This window comes from Podarcis pityusensis (genome assembly GCF_964106645.2).
Source record: "Podarcis pityusensis genome assembly, chromosome: 10".
Lineage (NCBI taxonomy): Eukaryota > Metazoa > Chordata > Lepidosauria > Squamata > Lacertidae > Podarcis > Podarcis pityusensis.
The window spans coordinates 33,616,343-33,625,530 of record NC_138035.1 but is presented as its reverse complement, the minus strand read 5'-3'; the positions used below and the strand labels follow the sequence as shown (position 1 = coordinate 33,625,530).

General features: G+C 39.7%; 1 long non-coding RNA gene across 1 annotated transcript; it reads left to right on the top strand.

Moving 5' to 3' along the window:
* Window positions 1-35: 35 nt before the first annotated feature.
* Window positions 36-4,659, top strand: LOC308457459. Its single transcript, XR_013976920.1, has 2 exons — window positions 36-132; window positions 4,151-4,659. It is a non-coding gene; the product is annotated as an uncharacterized lncRNA (long non-coding RNA).
* Window positions 4,660-9,188: the final 4,529 nt, after the last annotated feature.

Here is a 9,188-nt window from a genome sequence, read left to right as displayed (position 1 = left end):
TCTTTGCTAGCCCAAAGTTTGCAGTATCCTTTTTGACCAAGTTACTTTCTTAAGACATTTGGAACCTTTATCTTATTCATTTTTTTTCTGCCCACAGATGGAGACTTGTTTCCTCTAACTTCTGAAAACTCTGTGAGTAAAATATTCCCTTACTAGCTATGCTAAGTGTCTGTGATTTATTCTAGCCTAAGTATTTTTGTGGGGAACATTTGTTTAAAGTGGATAAAGGCAGATATAAATCTAACCAAGTTTTATTGTGCGTGGAGCAATCACCATTGTGCTGACTCTGCTACAAGAGATTAAGAATCTCTCTTTCCAACACAGATTCTCTCACTCTATACAATGAGCTAAATTACGCAGTACTTGGTCTCATGCATTGAGGAGCACATCCCCCGTGTCTGGATGGTCTAGGATAAGGTTGAGTGTATGACTTGCTGAGTCATACACTCCTATTGGTTCAGGAAATATGCTTACATGTAGAGATGGGTATAATAGTCTCTAGGTTATTGCTTTCATTATGCTTTGTCCTATCCTGGTCTTGTCCCTTTCCTGTCCTATTTGCTGTCAGGGTCTGACTCTGAATTGTGAGAGTCAGGGGAAGAGACTGTAGGTTTTACAAAGCAGCATTAGCTAGCATGGTAATAGTGTCAGTGGATCTCTGTACATATATATCTTTACCTCAAAGACCAGAATAACTTCTTATAGTGGATAGTAGCGTTTAGCTTTGTATTATGTTTGGAGACAATAAACACTTTGCTACTTTGAACTTTGTGGGAGAGAAATTTTCCCCTTAAATGGGGACTCTGGAAGAAACTGTTCTGCTGGGAGCAGGAAACTCTGAAAACTCTCTGAAGACTGCTGGGGTTCGTCATACTCTGCTGATACAACACACTGTTTGAGGTGTGGTTGAACTACCAACTGACTTTCACAAGTCACCAACAGACACCCACCTTGTGGGGATAATAATTATACATTTTATCTGTACTGACATTAGCAGAGTAATTTTTAAGATCAATGAATCATTACATTTGTATGCCCCCTTCCCAAAGTTAAAACCATGTTCAATGCAGCTTACAACATACACAAAATTATATAACTGCAAACATAACAAAAGTAGTAGTCATAAAAAATAAACAAAACATCAGAAAGTACGCAACCAAATAGAACCATTTCCACATAAATCATAAGATACAAAATAAAGATACAAAAACAGTTATATTACTAAGGAATAGTTTAATTCTACATAGGAGGTAACTTTAGACTATGAAGGTTTTATCTCACCCACAGCTGATATGGGTCAACAGAATTTAGAGATCATTGTTTCCACTGAAACTAATATACAAGCTGATGAAACATCCTGCAAGGCAGTCCACATATGTTTGGCTCTTGGCAGGAACCAAATGATTTATATCTGTGAGTCTTCAACACCCAAGGCTATGATTACCTGAACCTTCTCATCCTGGCATGCCCAGGCTTCTTCATCATCTGGGGGTTCAGTAACAAGAGTCCAAATTCCCACTCTCTTCAGGAATATCTCCATTTTATAACTCCAGTTTGAGTAGTTTGAACCATTCAGTCTCTCAAGTGACAAACCAGAGTGCATTCCTTGAGCCATAGTGATACCACAACACACTTCACCAACAGGTCACTATGCTCTCACCTTCTTGTAGACCAGACCAGCAAACAGAACTTGAGAAGCTGCAACTGGAGCACTCTAGACTCTCGCTGGCTTACTCAGGCTCTTGCAGATGTGTCCTGGGCCCATAACCTGTTATTATTTCTGAAAGTCAGTTGGCCCATAACCTGTCAGACATGAACCCACCATCTATTGATACTTCACCACACTTCAACCAGTGTGACTAGCAGAGTTTGCTCAACTCCAGCAAAGTCTTCCAGGAGAACATCAGAGTCTTCCTGATTTCCAGTAGTCAGTTTTCTCCAGAGTTCTCACTCAAAAAACCTCCTTCCCTACTGAGCTGAAATTAAAGTATAAAGTGTTTATTGTCTCAAGAGACAAGACAAATCTACTAACTGCTATAATACTGTTCTTCTGGTCTTAGAAGTAAAGAAACAAGCATACAGAGAGATCCACTAGCACTTTACCATGCTAGCTCACACTGCTGTGTACACCTAACACAGGGGCTCCCAGACTCTCCCCCTGTCGCCCCCAGATAGAGAATGCAATGCAACCTTGACTTTTATACCCATCTCTGCATGTATGCACATTCCTGAGATAAAATGAGGGTAGATGAGTCAGCAAGTCAGACTTTTGGCCTTGTAATATTGCTATGCTACCCAGTACACCTGGTGTTCTATCTCTAAACAAGATAACAAGATCCAAACGTGGGGGGCATGCTAGCTCAAGACAGAGATCAAGCAATTAGTGCAATTTCACACCTTATTCAAACTACATCAAGCTACCTATATCTTGTACTTTCTATATATATACCCTTGCCAAGTGGTAGCAACATTCCAGAAGTCTTGGCACTTTACCAGGCACAGTGGAGACTAGTGTCTTTAAAAACTATGGTTTATTTTACACATATTTACACCTGAGGGGGTGCACTACATTACATCCTAATAGTGTCTCTTGTTGCTTCACTCATAGCTTCAGCAAGCTTGCATCCAAAGCAGCAGCCTGTAATGGCCCTCAGTCTCCCAGTGCAGCCTCTCCCAGCCAGTGTGCATGTAGTTCTTCCTACTTTTATTCTTCCCAGCAGCTTTTGCAGAAAACACCACCTCCTCTTCTGCTTCCAGCATCCCCTCTGTTACCCTGGCAACCTCCATTTCAAAAGCCTCCTGTGAAAAGCACTTTTTCCTGTGGTCACATCACAGTCCCTGCAATCCTAGTAGCCTCCCCCTTTCTTGTCTGATACTGAATGTCTCACCTTTGGCAGGGCAGTTGCCTTTGTTCTTTGATGGCACCTCTTTAAGCCAATCTTCTGAGGGAGCTGGCAACTTCAAACTCCACATTTACTAATTTAAAAAACTATGGGGAGAACCTGGCACCCAGGAATTTTAGGGGATCCTTGCCTCCTGCAAACCCATAACAGAATTAAAGCACTGCTTTCCATTCAACCCCCAAAATGTTATGTCTGACAAAATCTGTGGTAGATGTCCACTATCCCAATTTCTGTTTTTATTATAGCTGGGGGGAGGGGGCTGATAAGGAAGGTAGTCTAACCTTATCAATCACATGAGCCTGATTTGTGGCACATCATTTATCAAATTTGATAATGGAGGTTCCACTCACTATCGTCAAACCTTCCAGACACTGCACCAATCAATGCTGCTCTTCTCAAATACCATACTCATTTCCCCCAATTTGGGCCTTAAGTTCCCTTGCCTTAAGTTCCTCCCACATTCAAATACCCCTGACTCCATGTCTCCATCCCTCAGTATTAATCAGGCTGGCAAAATAGTTTTCTACATGGAAAATTTCTGTTAGTGATTTTGACTCATTGGCTGGCAGCTGGCCCATGCTACACTGAGATGCTGTCTAAAGCATGGAAAAATATTGCAGAAAGATGTGATTTTGACATCAAATATCACATCTTTCTAGTACAAAATGACTGGATCTCCATATGTGGCAAAAGGCTTTGAACAGAAACAATCCTGAGGTACTATTACAACACTGCATTTCCCTCATGAAGCCACTATAATCTGAAGCAACTAAAATATTTGCATTTATAATTGACTCTGTTCTTTCTACTATAGGCTAATATTTATATTTAATTATTTTATTAAGCATATTTATTTCTAGCCTGTCACAAAATGTCCTAGAGACAGGTGGATAGCATCACAATAAAAACAACAGTTAAAACAGCAATGTACAAATAGACAAATAGCTATGACTACATCCTGCTGGATGAATAATTTGATATTATCTCCATAGCTACTACACCAAGATAAATTGGTCCAAAACTCACCATGTTACCTCTTACTCTTTGTGATAAAAAAACTTATTATTTTAATTACCTAGTATCACCATATAACAAATGGAGTTAAAAATAATCCATATACTTAAGCTTTCGAATGTTAATACCACTGTCCCAACTGTCACTCTGTCATTTCAAACTGCCATCTTTTGTTGATTCCTTCAGTTAGCACCTAGTTCTGAACCTCTTTTCCACTGACTATTTATCCATAGCATTCTATGCAGGACCGCTGAATGATGTTTTACTGACCTGCAGACAGTTTTTCCGGGTCATGTGGCCAGCATAACTAAGCCGCTTCTGGTGCAACGGAACACCAAAACCAGAGCAGTGCATGGAAATGCTGTTTACCTTCCCGCCGGAGCGGTACCTGTTTATCTACTTGCACTTTTTTTGGTGTGCTTTCAAACCTAGCTCCTGCTAGGTTGACAGGAGCTGGGACCAAGCAACAGGAGCTCACCCCGTCGTGGGGATTTGAACCGCTGACCTTCTGATTGGCAAACTCAGTGGTTTAGACCACAGCGCCACCCGTGTCCATATATATATATATAATTACTGAGCATTATATCCATTTTTGGTTATGCCAAGTAAGCTCAATATCTGTGTTTCTTTGTGAGCAAAGGTTTGATTTATTAGTTTGCAATCCTAAACATACCTGTAAGGGAATAAGCTCAAGTGAACTTCTGAATAAAGAAGCAATGCATTGTGCTTTTAATCATCTAAACCATCTTAACAAACACTTCTTAAGTACAAATATAATGTGTAGCTCTCTGTAGATTAATATCTTTTTTTTAAATCACCAAAGAAAAAATAACAGGAGTTATGACTGCATAGAAACCATTTTCTCAGTGTGAATCCCCAGCTGGATGGGAAGTCACTCTTGCAAATGGAAGTTACATGGGCAATTTCCCAGCTCAATCTAGCATCTATATGCATGTAGCCATTTAGAAAAAAATATAGAAATCCTATTTGTTCAGGGTGGAGTGGGGAGTGCTAGATTCAGCTCCTCCTGCTCCCCACTCCCCACACAACTGCTTGGCATGATTTAAACTTTCCCCCTAAAATGGCTGAACAGTGCGTACTGTATTTTTCCGTATATAAGACTAGGTTTTTTCCCTTAAAAAATAATGTCAAAAATTAGGGGGCGTCTTATACACGCCCCCCCATTTACTTAAATCTGAGTCCCCCCAAATAGGGGCGTCTTATACATGGGGGCATTTTCTAGATGGAAAATACGGAAATTACCTAACCCAGGACCTTAAGAGTCTAAATGTTAGCATCTGTGTTACAACTTTTCAACATCACTCTGATTATCTCTATATTTCAAGGTGTATGTGCAGCTTGGACTAGTATTGCTTGCGAATATTAGTATATGATAGAAAGCACAAGAGAGTCATTTTTTGAATCAGGTATACACATTCTATTCAGCAGAACCTTTTAAAAAAACTTTATTATAAGGATACAAGGACAGAGGGAGACAAAAATGTTTGCACTGGTGAAAGTGCCCTTAATTTACCTTATACTATGCACTGAACCATATTGGTTTCAAGAACTCATAATCCTGAAACAGAATTAATTGCTGTGATAACATGATTTGTAAAGAGCTGCTGGGCTCCACTTTTAAAAAGGCAACATGCTTCCTGCTATAATCACACAGAAACAGGTGGTTCTCCTTACTGAAACACACATACCCTTCAGCAGTGCTTTTTTTCTGGGGGCACGCATACCCCTAAACATTCAGTGAATCTTTGTACTTTTGTCCATTTACTGTATTTCTTTCCCCAATTTGAACTATAAAATGGTGATTGTATTGAGTCAGAATGAGAGTACAGTACCCTTAAACATTTTTTTAGACAGAAAGTACTGCCCTTCAGCACTTCAGGACACACACTTTGATCCTTTTTACTGGATTGTGAGGGTTATTATTTTTGTTTGTTACTATGTTATTTTTTATGGTTTTATGTTATACACCATGCTGATCAATCCTCAAGGGTGATATAGAAACAACAGCAATAACAACAAATTTGATGTCCCCTTCCACTTTTCCATAATAGATTATTGGAGCTATCAAATCAGAGAGCCTTTGAATGGCAATTTGCATAGGATAATTAGGGCCCTGATATTTTAACAGCTACAGATTTCTCTTAGTAGAGCTTTTGTGTGTCGATTAGAGAAAATAACAAATCCCTGGTTGACAGCTAATTTTGACCAGGGGCATATTTTGAACGGAAGAAATGCTGATGGACTAGCTAAACAGGCTTCATCTACTGACTTATATCCACATTGTAAAGACAAAGGCTCTTCAACTAATTAACTTTCACTCCCATAATGTTTGAGAGGGTTCTGAGAGGATCATTATGCACCTCACTACTCACCACCTGTACATGTTTGAACACATCCAAACTCCAGATGAACAGCATCACATGTTCTATCAGACCTACAGTATATACACCTCAGTAGTTGTCTCTTGGTTTCGGCCCCTTGTGTCTGTTTCTGTTTCCACCAGGAAGTCAACCTAGCCCTGAACTTTAGCCAGAATCACACTCACCCCAAATACTGCAATGATTTGAATAACGTATTTGTTGAATTTAAACTGGAAGGGATTTGAAGTTAAAATATCAGGATTATATTTAAGCATTCAACCAATTAAACCGATTCACGTTCAATGGCCTCGACCAAAGAGACACTTAACGAATATGTGAAAGGATTTTATACATTTGGGACTCATCCAGACTTCCATTCACTTCAAAGCCTGGGAAGCAACTGGCAGGAAAGATGCTTGCTTTTTTCAAAGCTACCATCCACGACAGCACACTGTAAATTAAAACAGTGGAAGAAGAGGAGAGAGCAAAGAGGACAGCATATTTGTACGCTGTCGGGAACAGTACCTATGCTGTACTGCGCAGCTACTCGCTGTGGTAGTTTAAATTGTTGCGGAAACCTTTCTATTTGAATCTTTGGCCTAAAGGGCATTCTGCATAGTTATTTATTAAAAAGTTAGTTCTCTTCAGAAGAAGCATTGTCTATGGTGTTTAGGCCTGCAGGGTGCTAGGCAGTTCAGAGTGCAACAGCATCCAAGATCCGAGGTACGTAGCTTCAACGGTGTAGGGATGTGGAAGTCTGACAATGGTTAGCAATATAAGAGGATGGAAGCGCAAAATTCAAAATGGCTGTTTTAACCAACACCTTTCCCCCGTAATTATTTTTATAGGGCAAAAAGATCCTGTATTGGCAGCAGAATTTGTACCAAGGTTGCAGGCTTCTTTCTGTTCTCCAAAGGGAGGGTTAAGAAGTAAACCACTGCTTCCATTGTGACTGCTAGCAGGTAGGCGAGCCAATCTTCTGTGGCTCCTGCTGCAGCGCTCTGCTTGTCTGGCACTAAGGGGGGCGGAGGGAGCAAGGAAGAGAGAGAGGAAGCCCTGCTGTAATGAAAATGTTGTGGCTTCCTGTTATGCTCTCACCCAACCCCCTATTTATTCTGTGGGAACATTCACCTAGATTTCCTACGCTAACATGAACTCTGGCTGAAACATCTGTATTTGATTCAAATAGTTTATTTTGCATTTTGATGTGCTTTTCCTTTGGTTACTCTCCATTCATTATCTGCTTAACTATTTATGAAATCATGGGTCGACAAATAACTATTTTATTCAGTGTTTTACAAAACAAGGTATATTCTGGGTCCAATAGATATATATATGCAAAATAAAAATGCAAGCTTAGTTTGTGGTTTTTATAGTGTTAATACATTATTGTTTCATTATATTAAAACTGCAATAGAAAAGATTTCGTATGCTTGAATTTATGATACCTAAGACAGAGGGAGAACAAGGTGTTCACATATTTGGCAAATAAACTGTGGTCTCTGATCACAAACTGAAGATGGGAGAGGGATCAATAGTAGTTCAACAGAGTATGAAGAACAGGCATATTTCTTTTTGAGCAAAAGGGGCGCAAAATGTATTTGCATTTAATTAAATTACAAAATGTCATTCCCTGCAAGAATCATTTTGGAGGCTGTGCAAGAAGAGCTTTTTCTTGCCCAGAAATAGTGCTCAAACTGTGCCTTGCTCAAACATGTGAAAACTCTTAGCATGCACAATGCCAGTACTGGCTCACTACTTCCCCTCCTCCCACAGTGCATATTTAAATGATGAGTCATTCACTGACTCTAATCTGCCATTCACGATTAGCTGACAGGGAAGCTCAGCAGGAAGAGGCTCTTGGTGCAGGAGCTTCAGGAGCCATGTGCTATTTGAATCATAAAACAAGCTTTGTAAAATAAATGATCCAATCTTTTTTATTTACTGTTAAAAAAGGTTTTGTTTAGAGATATGTGTATACTTTAGTATTCTCTTTGGGATCTTTGTGGTTTCCAAGGGACTATACTGTTTCTCTGAAGATTATATAAATAGGTCAGAGAGCACTTGATCCACTGCTTTTTTCCTACCATGTGACCTGGTTACAGAGGCAAATGGCGCTTGTTTTCCTCAGCTGATTTTTTGTTGTGAAGTGATCAAACTAGATTGTGAACAGTTGGAAGAAGGATATGTGCTGTCGCCACCACCCATTTCTGCACTGTTCAGTTTACTTAACAGGGTTGTACACAGGAGTTGCACAATCACATTGTGTTCATTAATCACTTGTAATGGTCAGAGGGACTTGTGCAAGAGACATGTAATTGGTGCATGCTGTCCTTGCTGTTCTCATAAAAGCTGATTGAGAAACACAGATAAGCAGTATTTTTAAAGTACTCCAAGTTAAATATATGGTGAAATAATTAAAAACAGGCCTTTTTTGTTTTTTTTTTTTTGAAAAAACCTACTATTTCAGAGCCAAACATGCCATTAGAGACGGTATGTCAATATTCTTAAAAAAATTATTTAATAGCTAATGTAATGAAACATGATTTTCATTTGAACTGCAGCGCATAGGGAGAAGAGATTTAACCCTTCCTTCTCCCAATATGATCCTGATGAAAACTCCCCCCTCCCCCCCTTAGCTCTATGTGGGGAGGGGACACTCCAGTGGGAGTTTTCCCCCTAAGGCTAACAACGAGGGAGGTGATTTTTGTCAGGATGACATCTGGGGAGACATTTAAACCTTACCTTCCAGCATGCTGCCAGGATGCTTGGGTTCTATTTGTTCTTTCACAATGATTGTCGTAATAACCAGATTTCAGCATAAACAGTGGTTTGTTGCACCACATCCAGATGATTTATTTACTAGATCAGGGATTAGCGCCAATACTGG